Source organism: Salvelinus sp. IW2-2015, linkage group LG11 (genome assembly GCF_002910315.2).
Source record: "Salvelinus sp. IW2-2015 linkage group LG11, ASM291031v2, whole genome shotgun sequence".
Classification (NCBI taxonomy): domain Eukaryota; kingdom Metazoa; phylum Chordata; class Actinopteri; order Salmoniformes; family Salmonidae; genus Salvelinus; species Salvelinus sp. IW2-2015.
This window is the reverse complement of record NC_036851.1, coordinates 22,913,834-22,934,589: the sequence shown is the minus strand read 5'-3', so window position 1 is coordinate 22,934,589 and position 20,756 is coordinate 22,913,834.

Below are 20,756 nucleotides of genomic sequence, written 5' to 3'. Positions count from 1 at the left end.
CAGTCGTGATGGATAAGCAGGGCTTCGTGTGGTTGAAGGAGCTCAGACCGATTGGCAAAATAGGAATAGTGGCACGAGAAATTGGCCGATGGACCTATTAGCTAACAGTCCGATATGCTCTAGACAGCTAGCGGGCCGTGGCTAGCAGATGGGTAATCAGGGGACGTCGCGACGTAGGAGCCAGTTGATTAACCCCCGAGTAGATTACGTCGGTAGTCCAGTCGTGAAGAATCGGCGGGGTTCCGTACCCCGTACCAACAGTAAAAGGGGTCCAGTAGTGGCTGATGGACCTCTTCAGCTAGCCAGGAGATTGGCCTAGCATGGGATAGCTCCAGGCCTATTTGTGCTTGCTTCGGGACAGAGACGTTAGCCAAAATCAAATCAAATCAAATCAAATTTTATTAGTCACATACACATGGTTAGCAGATGTTAATGCGAGTGTAGCGAAATGCTTGTGCTTCAAGTCCGACAATGAGTAATAACCAACAGTAATTAACCTAACAATTCCACACTACTACCTTACACACACACACAAGTGTGAAGGGATAAAGAATATGTAAATAAAGATTATTGAATGAGTGGTGGTAAGAACGGCATGGCAGATGCAGTAGATGGTATAGAGTACGGTATATACGTATGAGATGAGTACTGTAGGGTATGTAAACATAAAGTGGCATAGTTTAATAAGTGGCTAGTGGTACATGTATTGCATAAAGATGGCAAGATGCAGTGATGATATAGAGTACAGTATATACATATGAGATGGGTAATGTAGGTATGTAACAATTGTATTAAGTGGCATTGCTTAAAGTGGCTAGTGGTACATTTTACTATATTTCCATCAATTCCCATTTTAAAAGTGGCTGGAGTTGAGTCAGTATGTTGGCAGCGGCCGCTAAATGTTTAGTGGTGGCTGTTTAACAGTCTGATGGCCTTGAGATAGAAGCTGTTTTTCAGTCTCTCGGTCCCTGCTTTGATGCACCTGTACTGACCTCGCCTTCTGGAATACGGGGGTGACACGGCAGTGGCTTGGGTGGTTGTTGTCCTTGATGATCTTTATGGCCTTCCTGTGACATCGGGTGGTGTAGGTGTTCTGGAGGGCAGGTAGTTTGCCCTGGTGATGCGTTCTGCGACCTACATACCCTCTGGAGAGCCTTACGGTTGTGGGCGGAGCAGTTTGCCGTACCAGGCGGTGATACAGCCCGACAGGATGCTCGATTGTGCTATCTGTAGAAGTTTGTGAGTGCTTTTGTGACAAGCCGATTTCTTCAGCCTCCTGAGGTTGAAAGAGGCGTTGCTGCGCTTCTCACAACCCGTCTGTGTGGTGGACCAATTCAGTTTGTCCGTGATGTGTACACCGGGAACTTAAAACTTTCCACCTTCTCCACTACTGACCGTCGATGTGGATAGGGGGGTGCTCCTCTGCTGTTCCTGAATCCACATCATCTCCTTTGTTTTGTTGACGTTGAGTATGAGGTTATTTTCCTGACACCACTAACACTCTGAGGGCCCTCACCTCCTCCCTGTAGGCGTCTCGTCGTTGTTGGTGATCAGCCTACCACTGTAGTGTCATCCGCAACTTGATGATTGAGTTGGAGGCGTGCATGGCCACGCAGTCGTGGGTGAACAGGGAGTACAGGAGAGGGGCTCAGAACGCACCTTGTGGGGCCCCAGTGTGAGGATCAGCGGGTGGAGATGTTGTTACCTACCCTCACCACCTGGGGCGGCCCGTCAGGAAGTCCAGGACCAGTTGCACAGGGCGGGGTCGAGACCCAGGGTCTCGAGCTTGATGACGAGTTTGAGGTACTATGGTGTTAAATGCTGAGCTGTAATCGATGAACAGCATTCTCACATGGTATTCCTCTGTCGATGGTTAGGGCAGTGTGGCAGGTGGGGAGGTTGGCGAGTTTGGCGTATGGGTTCTAGTGGATGATTGGGTATCGATGTTGGTGGTCTAGGAGTGTCAGGTAGGGTGGAGGTGATATGGTCCTTGACTAGTCTCTCAAAGCCTTCATGATGAGGAAGTGAGTGCTACGGGGCGGTAGTCGTTATAGCTCAGTTACCTTAGCTTTCTTGGACAGGAACAATGGTGCCCCTCTTGAAGCATGTGGGAACAGCAGACTGGGATAAGGATTGATTGAATATGTCCGTAAACACACCAGCCAGTGGTCTGCGCATGCTCTGAGGACGCGGCTGGGAATGCCGTCTGGGCCTGCAGCCTTGCGAGGGTTAACACGTTTAAATGTTTACTCACCTCGGCTGCAGTGAAGGAGAGCCGCAGGTTTGGTAGGGGGCCGTGTCAGTGGCACTGTTTGTCCTCAAGCGGGCAAAAAAGTTGTTTAGCCTGTCTGGGAGCAAGACATCCTGGTCCTCGACGGGGCTGGTTTTTTTGTAATCCGTGATTGACTGTAGACCTGCCACATACTCTTGTGTGTCTGAGCTGTTGAATTTCGACTCGTTTGTTCTCTGTACTGAGATTAGCCTGTTTTGATTGCCTTGCGGAGAGAATAGCTACACTGTTTTGTATTCGGTCATGCTTCCGGTCACCTTGCCTTGGTTAAAGCAGTGGTTCGCGCTTTCAGTTTCACGCGAATGCTGCGTCAATCCACGGTTTCTGGTTTGGGAATGTTTTTATCGTTGCTGTGGGTAGACTCGTCAATGCACTTCTCTAAAGAACTCGCTCCCCGAATCAGCATATTCGTCAATATTGTTGTTGGACGCGATGCGGAACATATTCCAATCCGCTGATCGAAGCAGTCTTGAAGCGTGGATTAAGATTGGTCGGACCAGCGTTGAACAGACCTGAGCGCGGGAGCTTGTTGTTTGAGTTCTGTTTGTGGCAGGAATCAACAAAATGGAGTCGTGGTCAGCTTTTCCGAAAGGGGGCGGGGGAGGGCCTTATAAGCGTCGCGGAAATTAGTATAACAATGGTCTAGTGTTTTTCCAGCCCTGGTAGCACAATCGATATGCTGATAGAATTTAGGGAGTTTTGTTTTTAGATAGCCTTGTTAAAATCCCCAGCTACGATGAATGCAGCCTCAGGGTGTGTGGTTTCCAGTTTACAAAGAGTCAGATAAAGTTCGTTCAGGGCCATCGATGTGTCTGCTTGGGGGGAATGTATACGGCTGTGATTATGATTGACGAGAATTCCTTGGTAGATAATGCGGTCGACTTTGATTGTGAGGAGTTCTAGATCAGGTGAACAGAACGACTTGAGTTCTGTGTGTTGTTATGATGATCACACCACTTCTCGTTAATCATAAGGCATACCCCCCCGCCCCTCTTCTTACCGGAAAGATGTTTGTTTCTGTCGGCGCGATGCATGAAGAAACCAGCTGGCTGCACCGACTCCGTTAGCGTCCCTTGAGTTAGCCATGTTTCCGTGAAGCAGAGCACGTTGCAATCCCTGATTGCAGGAGTATTCACTCGGATTGCAGCTAGCTAGCTGCGATGATCCAGGTGAGAAGGTTCAGAGCTTGCAGTAGGAATCCGGGGATATGGAGAGAAAATAGGTCCGGTATGCTCTGGTTTGAATTGCGTTGTACAAACTAGCGAGAGCTCTCCGAGCTAAAGGTAGCTGATGACCGCTAGCAGTGGTTAGCTCACTACTAGCTAGTTAGCTGGTTAGCTTCTGTTGGGGGATTCCGATTCAGAGGTAAAGAAAACTTTTGAAAAAAGCAGATCCACACCACATTGGGTGATACGGGTTGCAGGAGAGTCTTTGAAGTTGAGGTTTAGAAAAATATAAAAAAAGATATGCGAAGAAAAATATATAAATATATATATATACATGGGACACGACAAGGCAAAGGACAAAGACGTCTGACTGCTACGCCATCTTGGATAAGTATGTATGTGTCTGGAATGTAAACAATAGATTCCTCCCACTGGTCCTCAGTTAGCATTGCTTTTTTCTCCGGCGACATCTAAAACGAGTATAGCCGTCTTGATAAATCAATGGATATTTCAATAACCTAATTGCAATATGGGTTCACTAAGTAAATGGGGCTAAAAAGTTGTTGGTAATCTTGCCTTAATGTGCTGTGTGGTGGAAAAACAATGTTAATGGTCGACTGTTAGTACTCTGCATGAAACATTGACAGAGACTTATTTCGCCCACTGCTGATGAAGTCTATCAGAGGGAAGGCTGCTGCCAAATGCTTTGTGTCTTTGTGTGTCTCTGCTGGAAGGGTCACAGTCATCATGTTTCTCTCTGGTGTGGCTGCAATCACACTTCTGCCTCCAGTGACTAATGCATCCCATTTTCTTCTGATTGTTATTGAAACTAACAGCCCACTCGTGTTTATCACACCATTGAGATTCAATAACAAATCATTAACTGACTCTCAGGATCATCAGTAAAATGCATTTCTATATTCAATTTTTATAAGATATATTATGTTCAACTTTGAATAACATATTACTGTTTCTAATTAGTTACAAATCAAACCTTGTCAATATTAATAATCAGTTTCAAATTGTACTAATCAACTCTCCAAATGTCCAAAATGTTCAAACATCAAAAGTGAGAACATGCATGATGTCCAGTCGTTAGAAGGGAATTTCTATAGGTGGCATGAGGTCGGGCCTTGTGTTCTAATGGTGGTCAGTAGACAGTAGAAAATGACTAAGCTCTTTTTATAGGGTGCTGCATCGGTAGGGCCGCACAAACAATCAGTCACAGAGGAGCAAAGGGCCAGGCCGTGTGCAGAGAGATGAGGGTTCAGTGCAGACTGATTAGTAATTGCAGGACAATCCTATCAGTGAGGCCAGCCATCTTTTAACACCACTGGGGCTTCTGGAGCAACTGATTTCAAAGCACAGTTGATGGTTGGGTTCTGGAAACAGACCAAATTGTCTCTTACATCTGCTGTTTGAAATGCACTGCATTAGAGAAGTAATCAATACTCACCTTTTTTAAAAGGTTAATCCTGTGACTTTGGATGACAAGGAAAATGGATCCAGTGTATGTATCAACTCAATGCCTTACTTAGTTGACTACATTTTCCACACAACATGGGCCACATTAGTGCTCATTAGCGGCAGAAATAATCTGTTCTGGAAAATTATGTGAAAGTAAAACCATTTCATGAAAGCCTTTGTCATCTAACAGTACCCCCATTGATCATGGTCTGGGGCCTGAAAATATAGCGAAGGGTTTTGAGCTATGGTTGACTTTGGATGAAGTCGTGAACGCGAATTCATTACACCGATTCTGTTGCAAAGCATTTCTTAAACGGAAGAAAACGGAATGAAACAGGGAGGGACCTACGTGAATTTGTCTAATAGAAACTCTAGTTTTGCTCTGTTTGCTTCCGTTTGGGTCTTAAACGGTAAACGGTTTCCGTAATGAATACGCCCTAGGGGTGCTGGTGGCTAGGCCAGAGGACCACAGTGAACATCCATCTTTTCCAATATGAAATAATTTATTGGTAACAATTAATTACCATACTGTAATTGTTTAATTAAAATTGTCAAGAATGTAGCTGTCTGGGAGTGGTCTGAGTGGGGAGGGGGAAACTGAAAATGAGCTGTTATTGGTAGAGACGTTTGAAACTCTCTTATTGGGCTATTAACAAATTTTACCAGATGGTGATGTCACAATGGAAGTCCAAAACTTGAATCCACCCAAACAGTCTGAAATTTCAGGCGGTCTTTTAAAAAAGGGCATTATCATAATTTTCACAATTTCTCACTAACCTAATAGTGAGGAAATACATATAAACAAAGGAAATCATGTTTTTGACCGCACTGGGCCTTTATATAACTTAGCTAACTTATTGTTTCTTATATTACATTTCCCCTCCAAACACATACAGACCCCCGCCTTTATCACCAGCCCACACACAAGAAAAGTAGGCTGTTTTATTGAGACATTTTCCCATGGGACTGACAAAAGAAAATGAAAATTGTTTATTGCAAACCTCTAGCTTATGAGATTTTTCATCCCAATGACAAAAAATGAAATAATAATTATGAGGTGGGGATGGGGAATAAGTGGTAAACAGAAGTCAAGATCATTGATCATGATTTTAGCAAAAAGACTGCACTGAGACTAGCCTGAGAGGCAGTCTGTTACTGCTCTCTTGCCAACTCCTTAAAGAATTATCATGACAAACAGATAAGATGTTTGGCTTGACAATGACAGCAATGGAGCTGGTGATACTGGCGTCAGTCTGTAGCTGAGGTGGCCTATGATAGTAAAAAGAACGGACACAAGTTAACGTCTGCAAAGTTCTGGCGCTTTCTTTATTCTGAAGATTTTTTTTTTTGCTTGTTCAATTGTTCATTTTTTGGTTCGTACTTTTTAAGCATTCACATCAAAAAAGTGCACACTTACACAACATAAATGCACTTTACCTAAAGCAGAATTAAAACATTTTCACAAATAACCCTGTCTTACTGTATGATTTCACATGAAAACCAAAATGTATTTCACATTAATAAAATTGTAGATACAATATGAAGACATAAATAACTGAATGTTTCTCTATATACCGCTACAATATACAAAACTGACAACAATACATTCAGCTTTAAGAAAGTAGCACCTCCGCAAAATTGTCTCTCTCTCATGCACTCGCACTGTCTGCACTAAAAGTCCACGCTCCAGACTGAGCGTGCTCGCCAGTTTGCCAGCTCGTGAGCACAATTTTACACAAAGCCAATAACATGTAAAACGAACTCAGAAATCCCTAAAAAATTGATTCTTTATAAAATCTCGTAGACAAAATTACAGTACAAGTACTGTAAGCTACTCAGTAAACATAGTCTCTGCTAGCATCAAGCTAACATATACTCTCACTCAATGTAAATCATGTTCTTCTTTCACTCAGTTCGACACAACAACTTTCCTAATGTGATAATACCTTGGTAAAGTTGTTAAATAGCATGTTATTACATATTCTTTTGATATTAGAACGTTTGGAAGTTCTGTTACATTTCTGTAATAGTAAAAAGAATGGACACAAGTTTACGACTGCGAAATTCTGGCGCTTTCTTTATTCTGAAGAATGGTGCATGTGTTTGCCAGAACTTGCTGTTCTCTTACTACCACAGTGCATCAGCACCATCTATTGGCCTGATGGACTACTAATGCTAAAGTACAGTTGAAGTCGGAAGTTTACATACACTTAGCTTGGAGTCATTAAAACGTGTTTTTCAACCACTCCACAAATTGTTAACAAACTACAGTTTTGTCAAGTCAGTTAGGACATTTACTTTGTGCATGACACAAGTCATTTTTCCAACAATTGCTTACAGACAGATTATTTCACTTATAATTCACTGTAACACAATTCCAGTGGGTCAGAAGTTTACATACACTAGGTTGACTGTGCCTTTAAACAGCTTGGAAAATTCCAGAAAATGATGTCATGGCTTTAGAAGCTTCTGCTAGGCTAATTTACATAATTTGAGTCAATTGGAGGTGTACCTGTGGATGTATTTCAAGGCATACCTTCAAACTCAAGGCTGGTTTCCTTGACATCATGGAAGTATAAAAATAAATTAGCCGTTTATAAACCCAGGGACGTTACAATATTTTGGAGGCATTTCTGAACATGGCACCAATGTAAACTGAGGTTTTTGGATATAAATATGAACTTAATCGAACAAAACATATATGTATTTTGTAACATGAAGTCCTATGAGTGTCATCTGATGAAGATCATCAAAGGTTAGTGATTAACTTTATCTCTATTTCTGCTTTTTGTGACTCCTGTCTTTGGCTGGAAAAATAGCTGTGTTTTTCTGTGATTTTGCGGTGACCTAACATAATCGTTTGTGGTGCTTTCGCTGTAAAGCCTGTTTGAAATAGGACACTTTGGTGGGATTAACAACAAGATTACCTTTAAAATGGTATAAGATACATGTATGTTTGAGGAATTTTAATTATGAGATTTCTGTTGTTTGAATTTGGCGCCCTGCACTTTCACTGGCTGTTGTCATATCATCCCGTTAACGGGATTGCAGCCATAAGAAGTTTTAAGAACAACAAAGTCAAGGTATTGGAGTGGCCATCACAAAGCCCTGACCTCAATACTATAGACAATTTGTGGTCAGAACTGAAAAAGCGTGTGCGAGCAATGAGGCCTACAAACCTGACTCAGTTACACCAGCTCTGTCAGAAGGAATGGGCCAACATTCACACAACTTATTGTGGGAAGCTTGTGGAAGGCTACCCCGAAACGTTTGACCCAAGTTAAACAATTTAAAGGCAATGCTACCAAATATTACTAATTGATTGTATGTAAACTTCTGACCCGCTGGGAATGTGATGAAAGAAATAATTTTCTCTACTATTATTCTGACATTTCACATTCTTAAAATAAAGTGGTAATCCTAACTGACCTAAAACAGGGAATTTTACTCGGATTACATGTCAGGAATTGTGAAAACTGAGTTTAAATATATTTGGCTAAGGTGCATGTAAACTTCCGACTTCAACTGTATATAATAATGGGGTGTCGGTTTTTAGTGACTTTTCAAGCCATTACACTGGCAAGAGCACAAACAGATCTGGGCCCAGGCTACACTGACAAAGAGGTTGAAGGGGATGACTCTTACAACTCCTCAGCTGCTATTTTTTTTCTTCAGATCGCTGTGCTCTGGTAACCAGTGGGGAATGAGGCTGTCTTAGCTCTTTCAACAAACTTGTGATTGTGGGTCTGGCTGGCAGTCCTTTCCATGCATGCTCTTGCATAGACTCAAAGCATGTGTTACAAATACTGCGAAAAGTTTTTGATATTAAATACAGTAAATACACTTTTTCCAAGCATTTGGAAAATATTCCCGATGATATACAGTATATGTATTCACTAGATGACTGACGGGGCACTGTTCTAAGTCACCATCCTTCGTTATGATACTCATCATAAAGACATGACTCCATAGGAATTAAAGGTCATTTACAGTCTTGCAATATAATGTTTCAAGGACAAAGATACCTGCATTTAGGTATTTCTTTGTTGTAGTGGGGACTGCAACATAATAACTCTATGAAACAAATCCTAAATGTTTTTATATTTTCTATTTTTATTGAGAAATTATTCTGTTCAGTTCATACAATACTATGCATTGTTTAAAAAAAGGTATGTATTACGGTGTCTGTAAAAAAAAATATATATTTATCTTCCAAAATCTGTAGCTGTTGAAATGAAAACATGTATCTCACCTTTATACACTACAAAGCAACACAATGTCGATTACTATAGCTAATGCAAAGCTGGAGAAGTTAATGGATGATCCCATAATAATATTTGTTCAATTTTTTTTGACTACGTTAAAATCTAACTGATGTAAAGTTACTCCCCAATGAAGCCAATAAAAATAAATGACAATAGAGTTAAGATCAATATATGACTCATTACAATAAACCTAGGAACCGGTTCATTCATAGACTGTAAAAAAAAAAATGGGTTCACTGGTGGCCTTTTTGTATACATAATGTCATGTAGTACTAGGCTGGCTACTAACATTAACAATAAAACAACATTGTTCACCAGTTTTTGAAGGGATTTTTAGAAAATACATTAAGAACAGCAGTTAAATTGTACACATGTATCACCAATTCATCCATGCTGAACATCAACAATGTGTTGGTTATCTTACTGTTTTGTAAGCTAGCTGGCATACACAGACATTGTCTTACATATGTTGCTATGGTTACACAGTACCACAAGCTGTCAAGCGCAGTCTCTCCAAAACATTTTCTACATTAATAATTTCAATACTTACACACTGTATGAAATGTCCTCCCACATCCCTTGAATTGGTGCTGGCTTCATCCATATGCAGCACATTGTGGCATTGTAGGCTATTTTAATGTGGGGATATTGTTTTCCCCTGATTTACGGCCATGGACTCATTACAGTCTAAGCCCTGTCTAAGGCAGGTGTGTGTGTGTGTGTGTGTGTATGTGTGTTTGTGTGTGTACTAAGCAAATGGAGTTGTTGTAGGAAGGTCATGCCAAGGATCATTTAGCTATTTGAGTTCGAGTATAAGACCCCTTGAAGTCTCAAAAATCATATTTGATGAAAAAAAAACATTTTGGCGTTACTGCTGTTAGCCCATACAAACAAATGTAATAACAGATTCAAAACAGATCAGGTCCTGTGTGGCTCAGTTGGTAGAGCATGGCACTTCCAACGTCAGTGTTGTGAGATTAATTCCCATGGGGAACCAGTACGAATGAAAAAATATGCACTCACTACTGTAAGTTGCTCTGGATAAGAGAGTCTGCTGAATCATAGATCAAGAAACAATTTGATTTGTTAATTTTACATGTATTTAAACCCTTAGTTTTTGGACTAAACAGTCTCCCTATATACTTCCATTCCTTTTTTCAGATGGTAAAGGGGACCTTCAGACTGTCTGTGGGCATTCTAGAGTAAAACAACCGACATGTACAGTTGAAGTTGGAAGTTTACATACACCTTAAACAAATTTAAAATCAGTTTTTCACAATTACAGACATTTAATCAAAGTAAAAAATATCTGTCTTAGGTCAATTCCCTGTCTTAGAATCACCAATTTATTTTAAGAATGTGAAATGTCAGAATAATAGTAGAGAGAATGATTTATTTCAGCTTTTATTTCTTTCATCACATTCCCAGTGGGTCAGAAGTTTACATATACTCAATTGAATTTGTAGCATTGTCTTTAAATTGTTTAACTTGGGTCAAACGTTTCGGGAGCCTTCCACAAGCTTCCACAATAAGTTGGGTGAATTTTGGCCCATTCTCCTGACAGAGCTGGTGTAACTGAGTCAGGTTGTAGGCCTCCTTGCTCGCACACACTTTTTCAGTTCTGACCACACATTTCTATAGGATTGAGGTCAGGGCTTTGTGATGGCCACTCCAATACCTTGACTTTGTTGTCCTTAAGCCGTTTTGCCACAACTTTGGAAGTATGCTTGGGTCATTGTCCATTTGGACAACCCATTTGCGACCAAGCGTTTAACTTCCTGACTGATGTCTTGAGATGTTGCTTCAATATCTCCACATCATGTTTCCTTTCCTCATGATGCCATGCTATTTTGTGAAGTGTACCAGTCCTCTCTGCAGCAAAGCATCCCTACAACATGATGCTGCCACCCCCGTGATTCACTGTTGGGATGGTGTTCTTCGGCATGCAAGCCTCCCCCTTTTTCCTCCAAACATAACGATGGTCATTATGGCCAAACGTTCTATTTTTGTTTCATCAGACAGAGGACATTTCTCCAAAAATATGATTTTTGTCCCCGTGTGCAGATGCAAACCGTAGTCTGTCTTTTTCATGTCGGTTTTGGAGCATTGGCTTGTTGCGCGGCCTTTCAGGTTATGTCGATATAGGACTCGTTTTACTGTGGATATAGACACTTTTGTACCTGTTTCCTCCAGCATCTTCACAAGGTCCCTTTGCTGTTGTTCTGGGATTGATTTGCACTTTTCGCACCAACGTATGTTCATCTCTAGGAGACAGAACGCGTCTCCTTCCGAGCGTATGACGGCTGCGTGGTCCCATGGTGTTTATACTTGCGTACTATTGTTTGTACAGATGAACGTGGTACCTTCAGGCGTTTGGAAATTGCTCCCAAGGATGAACCAGACTTGTGGAGGTCTACAATTTATTTGCTGAGGTCTTGGCTGATTTCTTTTGATTTTCCTATGATGTCAAGCAAAGAGGCACTGAGTTTGAAGGTAGGCCTTGAAATACATCCACAGATACACCTCCAATTGACTCAAATTATGTCAATTAGCCTATCAGAAGCCTCTAAAGCCATGACATAATTTTCTGGAATTTTCCAAGGTGTTTAAAGGCACAGTCAACTTAGTGTATGTAAACTTCTGACCCACGGTAATTGTAATACAGTGAATTATAAGTGAAATAATCTGTCTGTAAACATGTTAAACAAAATGACTTGTGTCATGCACAAGTCCAAACCGACTTGACAAACTATAGTTTGTAAACAGGAAATTTGTGGAGTGGTTGAAAAACAAGTATTAATGATTCCAACCTAAGTGTATGTAAACTTCCGATTTCAACTGTACGTGTTTGTGAGAGTCTCACTTTTCCACATATTAGTGTGTAGCCCAAACTGTTTGGACGCTACAGACAGAAGTTGGCAGATCGGCGGTACCGACTTCAGATGAGTCCCAAGACATTGTAGGTGAATAGCAAAACGGAGAACACCATCGTATTTGTGAGTCTCATTTTTCCATAGAGGGGCCATAATAGTTTTTAGGCCAAACCCTTCAGAAGCTACAGATTTTGTGAGAAGGCAGATTTTCGGGATGTCTCATGGATTTATAAACACCCCTCTAGCTCTGTCACCTTTCACCGCAGATGGGATGCGGTGGGTTGAGACGCTTCCAGTGCAAAAAAGCAGAGTTTTATGGGAATTTTTTTATAATGCTAATTAGATTTTCGTGGGGGCGTGGACATTGACTCTAGTTAATCAAAGCCCCGAAAAGAGCAGTAGGATAATGGCGGCCCGGTGGCTTCAAAGGCTCTAAATGGCCAAGACATAGCATCAGCTATCCAGGGTTTATATACTCTTTGCCAAGAGTGTGCAAAGCTGTAATCAAAGGAAAAGGGTGGCTACTTTGAAGAATCTCAATTATATTTTGATTTGTTAAAAAAAATATTGATTACTACATGATTCAATTTGTGTTATTTTGTAATTTTGATGACTTCAATATTATTCTACAATGTAGAAAATAGTAAAAATAAAGAAAACCCTGGAATGAGTAGGTGTCTCCAAACTTTTGACTGGTACTGTATATCTTTTAAATAACATTCTTAGAACGTTCTCGCAACGTTACTAAAGTTGTATTGTGTATTTGTTTATGGAAAGTTTTGAGAAAATTCTCAGAACAATTGGAGAACATTACTTTAAATAGGACAATGATGAAACCTGTAGGAAACGTTATACTGAAGTACTGAAATTCCCACAGAAGAACGTTGTTTCTTAACGTTCTCTGAACTATTTGAGAGCATTCCCAATGTCAAACCAGTCGGATAATGTTCCTTGAACGTTACCAAAATTATATTAAATGTGACCATGCTTGAACTTTTAGGAAACATTATTTTAAAGTAATGAAATACCAAGATTTTTATTTATTTTTTCAAGTTCCTTAAAACGCTCTAAGGTCAAAGTCCTCACCACCGTGGAAATCTAATTAGCATAATAAAACAATCCCCATAAAGTTCTGTCAGTTTAAGCTAATCCACTGTCAGTTTAAGCAATCCACTGCGCCCGCCTATGTTGCACTTCCGCATCTGTGGTGAATGGTGACAGAGCTAGAGCGGTGTTTGTCAGACCATGAGACATCCTGAAAATCGGTCTTTTCACAAAATCGTCTGTTGCGTCAAAACCTTTTGGGCTGCACACTAATATGACCACTCTATGCAAAGGTGAGACTCTCACAAACATGTACATGTTGTTTTGCTATAGGACCCCTACAGGACTCGTCTGAAGATCCCCGGTACCAGTTGAAAAAATGCATGGAAGTATATATGGAGACTGTTCAATGACAAAAATATGGGGTTAAATACATGTAAAATAATCTTTGTTATATTTCTCAAATATCGGAGTTACACTTATTAAGAACAAATGTCCTGATATATTTTGGGGACTATCTGTATGGACTATGTAGTGAATTTGTTATTCAATGCGTTTGTATGGGCTAATAGCAATAAGGCCCCCAAAAAATTTCACAAACTATTTTTGTATATATACATACACACCAGAGGTAAGATATGTCAACATCCCAAGAAAAAAATCCTCAGCTGATCATGAAATTCACATATTCACAAAATGTACAGGGTTGCAGGTGTGATTGCAGGGTACAGTGAACATCTTAGGCTCTGAGCTCCAATAAAATAATGAAAATGGTCATAACAAACAACAATAAAAATTGAATTAGCACTATATACATCATAACTGTAGCAGTGATGAATATATAAATGTCCATGTGGTGGAGGCAGAGTAAAGACTGTTGAGGGGGTGGAGGGGGATGACCATAGAGGGAGCAGCATGATCATTGAGGGGGTATGGGGAACAAGTGAAATAAAAACTATTTTTTTAATAATGTACATATTAACAACTTCAACAGTAATGAATGTCGTTGGGGTGGGGACAGAGATAAAGTAAGTTGGGGGGTGGAGGATAATGTCCCTAGTGGGAGCAGGTAAGATACGTGACCGTTGAGGAGGTGTGGTAGGGAAATGTCCATAGGGGGAGTAGAAGGGGATAGGGAGAGCAGGTAGCTGACTACTGGTGGCTATTCAGCAGCCTGATGGTCTGAGGATAGAAACTATTGGCCAGCCTTCCAGTTTTTGTCATAATGCTCCTGTACTGCATGCGTCTGAGAGATCGAAACGGGGAGAACAGGGCATAGCTTGGGTGGCTGGGGTCCATGATGACCTTGCTGCGCCATCTGGTGTTGTAGGTGTCCTGTAGGGCAGGCAGTGTGCACCCAATGGTGCATTCGGCAGAACATACAGTTTCACCCTCTGAAGCACCTTGTGGTCCGTGGCAGTGGAGTTGCAGTACCAGGCTGTGATGCAGCCCGACAGTATGCTCTCAACGGTGCTCCTGTAAAACACCTTGAGGACCCTCGGGGACAGGCCGAATTTCTTCAGCATTCTGAGGTTGAAGAGTTTTCTTCAGCTTCTCTGAAATGTGTACACAGAGGAATTTGAGGCTATTTACCGTCTCCATGGCGTCCCCATTGATGAGGATGGGGGCGTGTCTAGCCTGAATCCTTCTGAAGTCCACAATCAGCTCCTTTGTTTTGCTAATGTTGAGGGAGAGATTGTTTACCTGGCACCACGTCATTGTTGGTAATCAGGCCTACTACTGTGTCGTCTTGATGATGGAGTTGGAACTGAGTCCACACAGTCATGGGTATACAGGGAATACAGGAGGGGTCTGAGGATGCACCCTTGTGGGGCCCCCGTGTTGAGATTCGGTGTCGAGGAGGTAATGTTGCTTATCTTCACCACCTGGTGGTGGCCTGTCAGGAAGTCCAGGACCCAGCTGCATAGGGAGGAGTTCATACCCAGGGCCGTGAGTTTTGTAATGTGATTATAGTGCACTGTGGAATTGAAGGCCGAGCTGTAGTCGATGAACAGCATCGTCACAAATGCATTCCTTTTGGCCAGGTGGGTAAGGCCAGAGTGGAGTGCAATGGCGATTGTGTTGTCCATAGATCTGTCAGGAAGGAAGGCAAATTGGAGAGGGTCGAGTGTGTTAGGGAGGGAGGAGGTGATATTGTCTTTGACTAGCCTTTCGAAGAACCTCATGATGACGGAAGTGAGTGCTACTGGTCGGTAGTCATTCAGTTCAGTTACTTTCCCTTTCTTGGGCACGGGATGATAGTGGACATCTTGAAGCAGGTGGGTATATCAGCATGAGCTAGGGAGAGATGTCAGAGAACACAACAGCCAGCTGGTCTGCACATGCTCTGAGGGCACTGTTAGCCTCTTAGTGATCCCTTCGCGCGGGATTGATTTGACAACACCCAGTGAAATAGCAGCGCGCCAAATACAAAAACAGAAATACTCATAATAATAATTCATAAACCATACAAGTGTTATACATGGGTTTAAAGATGATCTTCTTGTTAATCCAGCCACAGTGTCAGATTTCAAAAAGGCTTTACGGTGAAGCAAACCATGCTATTATCTGAGGACAGCACCCCATTAACCTCTTGACGCTAGGGGTCAGTTTTTGACTCCCCAGTCCTTAAGAATTTTGAAAAGAATAATGTTAAATATTGTACAATCTAGATATTCAAAGCTCTCAAACTTACCCAGAAAGTCTCACAGCTGTAACCACTGTCAAAGGTGATTCTAACATGTATTCACTCAGGGGTGTGAATACTTATGTAGTAAATTAGATATTTCTGTATTTCGTTTTCAATATATTTGCAAAAAAATTCTAAAAACCTGTTATCACATTTTCATTGCGGGATATTGTGTATAAATGGGTGAGAAAAAAAATCTATTTAATCCATTTTGAATTCAGTGTATAACACAAGATCTGAAAGTCAAGGGGTATGAATACTTTCTGAAGACACTATATATTTATATTCTGGACTCTGACTTTTTCATTTTCATATTGCTTGTTCTGATATATTTCTTGTTCTTTTTTAAAAAACTTTCGGGTTATGTGTATTATTGTATTGCTAGAAACATAATTAATTAATTTGCTGCACCTGCGATAACATCTGAAAAACTGTGTATGTGACCGATAAACTTTGATTTTATTGAAATGTTCCCCATGTAATGCCATGTCTCACGTCAGAGGGCGTCACTCCTCCACACGCCCGTCCCTCAACTAATTTTTCTTGTAGGATGTGGAACTTATATTCAAATTGGATACTGAGCATCTGCAATTCAAAAAATTTAAACATAGTTCCTCATTTTTTATATCACTGCACTGTCGTATGACTCTCCATGAAATAGGCAGAATAAATAGCTAGTTAAATTATTACAAACGTTGTGACAGTAATTTAATAGTTTGCAAATAGTGAAACATTTTAAAGAAACCAGTGGCTATCTCCTGCATAAATTCTGTGCAAGGACGACATTGGTCACCAGTGCAGGGACTTGATCATAGCTAGCTAGCTAATCAGCTAGCTCTTCCTTCCTGACATCAACATTTTTAAATTACCCTGAAGGTGTAGACATGCAGCCCCACAATTAAGAGGAACTGACTGTTATCAGAAATCAGTCCGTAGATCAGCATTTTTCTCCATGATCGTTGGGGTCAGCTGAGCACAGCAGCTGACTCGGGTGGCTACTGCAATGACTTGTGGCAGAAGAACTGCTGCTTCATGAAAACTCATAATAATGTAAGCATTAGCATTACTTTCTACCGCAGCTTGGTAGCTAGCTTTTGTTAGCACCCACAGATAAATGTGAATTTACGAATGCACCCACAAAAACTGCATAGGCCTAACCCAGAACCATGAATATTGGTTTCCAGGTTCCCACCTCATTGCTTTCACCAATCTAAACATGTCAGAATCCGATCAGTGATTAAAAGAAGGTAGGCACAGTAGAACTATCATTCCATCTCATCATTACTGCTTTCAAAGGTTGATAATTATTCAATGCCAGTGAGTTACCACTTAAGTTAAGATTTACAGTATCTAACTTGAGTATTTTCCCTGTGTTCATTTTAAAATAGATTTTTTTAATGGATTAGGGACAAATGCAAATGAACAGTTGAAACAGTTTTTCAATACAATGCATCGTAGTTTAAGCAAATTTTCAACCCCATTTGTGATACAATTTGCTGATTTCCCATGGCTACCCCTGACTGGTGCTTGGTCCCCCCTCTGACCCACCATTAAAAAAAATCCTAGAAACGCCCCTGAATTTGAAGACATTGCATTGTGAATTGTACCTATCCAATAGTCTCTTCTCTGTACCATAACCATAACATTCACTGGGCTCCCCTTGCAGCAAACGGATATTCTCACCCAAGAGTGTATGAAGGAATGATATTCTGTCTCCTGATGTGGGCGTTTTCCGTGTCAGTAGCCATCCATTGACATCAGAATAATGCTATAGCCCAGGGAGGGAAATAGAGCTATGCAGACAAAAAATAAAATCAGGGTTTGGGATAACAGAGCTTCACAAATTTAGCCTGATGCCAGCTGTGGCTGATCATTCATGCATGTCTCTTTAATCAAAGGCGGAGGGAAGGAAGGACTTTTCCAGCACAGCAACATCAGGGTTTATCCAGAGAGGATGTCAACATCAAATCACAGGTTAAGACCGAAATACAGAGTATACTCTCACCATTATTATATCCAGTTAACAGACCCCATTTCACAACCCATTGTGAGATTTTAAATTGAGCCCCTATTTATTTTTAGCCATAGAATGCCTCATAAGCAGTTATTCCAAAATATAGCTCATGATAAAATGGTCATACAAAACATTCAAAAGACTCAAATGTTTTATATGATTGATGTTGCAATTCTTGACAGATTGGTTTTGCATTAATAAATCACTGTGAGGTTAAAGAAAAACAGAAAAATGGTGACTTGAAATGTATCTAAAGTTATTCTGGATAAGCTCCATTCCTGACATCCCATGCTCTGAGCGAAAGATTCAGACTGTCAGCAACACCACCTGACACATACAAATGGCGCCAACTGTCTTTTTATTTGACAAGCTGTCGTCTCAGGACCACAGATATTGATTTTCTTCGATTAAACCTGTTGGGTTACTGGTTACCAGGACAGGGTCATTCCTAAGGGTCACTCCCTTATGATAGTACAAACCAGAGGTAAGATATGTCAACATCCCAAGAAAACAAAAACTCCTCACCTGATCATGAAATTCACAAATTCACAAAATGTTCACTCTCTAACGTTCAAACTCAGATGTTGAGGCTTTTTGCATGATTTCCTGGCATTCAAACGTTGCATGATATCAATATTTGTACTTAGAAGGCCAGGGGCATTTGCAGCGACCAGTGTTCGCCGACCAGCCATGGGGGCTCATTTGGGATCCAACCATTTGTGTATCTTCTGTAGAGAAATAATTGAGAAAAAAGTGACTATCAGACTTTACCTCATAGTTCATCCAATCAGTGGTGGGCCGTCAGGGCCTGCAAGGCCTTCTCTGCTGGCCTAAACATCATCAGAATATAATWTTTTTTAAAATATATTTTCCCACAAATATGTATTAAATTATTCCCCAGAGTAAGAGTTATACTCTTCATTTCATAGCTTTCCTCTTGGTTGCACTGCTTCCAGCCCCAGGTTGAGATTTGGAGGGCTGGTCTTTATGTTAGATCTTTTATCCAATCATATTCAGCCATCATGTGTTGCCAGGGGTCTAAAATCTGCCCTCAGGCCTTCAGAATCAACAGTGCGGGCGCTTGTAGCTTAWAGTGAATGGAAATTAAAATTRTGTGTCAACCAATCAGCTTTAGAGTTGYCTATTGTACGCCMGCTGGCTGGCTCCAGTGTTACACAGGAGCCAGCTAGCAGGCGTAGTGCGTSCACGTCTTTTGATTGGATTACCAATATTGAGAGGCAGGTCCTATGGGCAGGTCTATGCAGATCTAGGAAACAGAATTTGATAAACGAATTAATTCGCGTTCTACTAAGCTGTTTTTTCAACCCACAATGGCGGAAGGAGGAGAAGATATCGATTTGGTCGAGGATATAATTATAACGCCATTCTCAAGACGAACTTTTCAAGAAAAGTTAGACATTGTAAGGAGAGGTCGCCCGACGCCACAAAGCCTGTCACAGGCGGGAAAGGGGTTCGTTCGCTCGCCACTTTCAAAGTTTCAACTACGAGCGCTGTCAATGGCTCACAGGCTCCGAGAAGCACTGCAAACTGTACTGCTGGGAATGCCTATTATTTGCAAGTGATAGATTTGGTGTTTGGAGCCACACTGGCTTTGCAAACTTGAGTTGTCTGTTAAACACTGTTTACCCAAAAATGTCAATTTGTCAATTTCAAGGTGACGCAACGCCTGGTTATACTGCGTTTCTGTCTAAATGTATAGTGTCTAGAGCCATGGCATAATGATGGTAATAAGAGGTGGATTAATTTGGGTGGGACTGTGTAGTACCTCACTGAAGGCCTAGGCCCCAGGCCCACGGCACGCCACTGCATCCAATTAACATATAATAATACAATATGTAACCAACTCTTCACTTTTCCTGAAGCTCCATTGGTAACCCAAAGGATAGAAATGAATAACACCCATATACTGCCAACAATCAATTATCATAAACAACCTTTTGACCTCAGCAATAACGCCCTATGCTACACCAGGTCACTAGCCTGATGAGGGCATAAAATGTTAGATGGGAGACTAGAGTTAAAGAGTTAAAATGGTAATAGCTTTTGCTGGACACGGCTAGTTTAACAAAACCATAGTATGAATTGCAGTCTCTCCTAGTTCATAAACTGCTTTCAAGGTTAAGAAACAAATATCTAAATATCAAGCATTCTTATTACAAATTGGCTTTGCAAATAAACATTTGTCAAATGGACCTAAGAAAAGTTCATAGCTAAAGAGGTATCTGACACAAAGTAAAGGAATCCAAACATGGTGGAGACTTCGGCAATTAAAAAAATAATTTCAGCTTAAAAAATAGGGATAAGAACAAGGCCTGTAAATTAAGTGTTGGCAACAAAGGAAATATACTATGGCCTACCCTTCACCTCATCGTACAATTTGTTTGTTTCATTTGCTTCCCAGTTTGCTTGAATGTTGTTATTCTTTTGACCCCTTTGAACAAATACCAATACATAATAAGCAATATAAACAAATTCTGCTAAATTTAACAGTAATCCGGGTTTTAAGGTGAACTTTAAGGCCATAGGGAAAATATTTGTTGTAACAAATTAAATTAGTAGCTGTGCTGGAGCTAAATGGGAAATGATAGGCTAGTTAATTTAAAAAAATGTATTTAACCTTTATTTAACGGGGCAAGTCAGTTAAGAACAAATTCTTATTTACAATGACGGCCTACCCCGGCCAAACCCAGACGACATTGGGCCAAATGTGCACCACCCTATGGGACTCCCAATCACGGCCAGATGTGATACAGCCTGGATTTTAACCAGGGATGGTAGTGACGCCTCTTGCACTGAGATGCAATGCCTTAGATGCTGCGCCACTTGGGAGCCCAAATGTGTGGACCTTCATCACTAGTGCTGTGGCAATCATTGGAAATTAGCAGAGGTATAGATACCGGAGATCATTTTGGGAAGCTGATATAGAA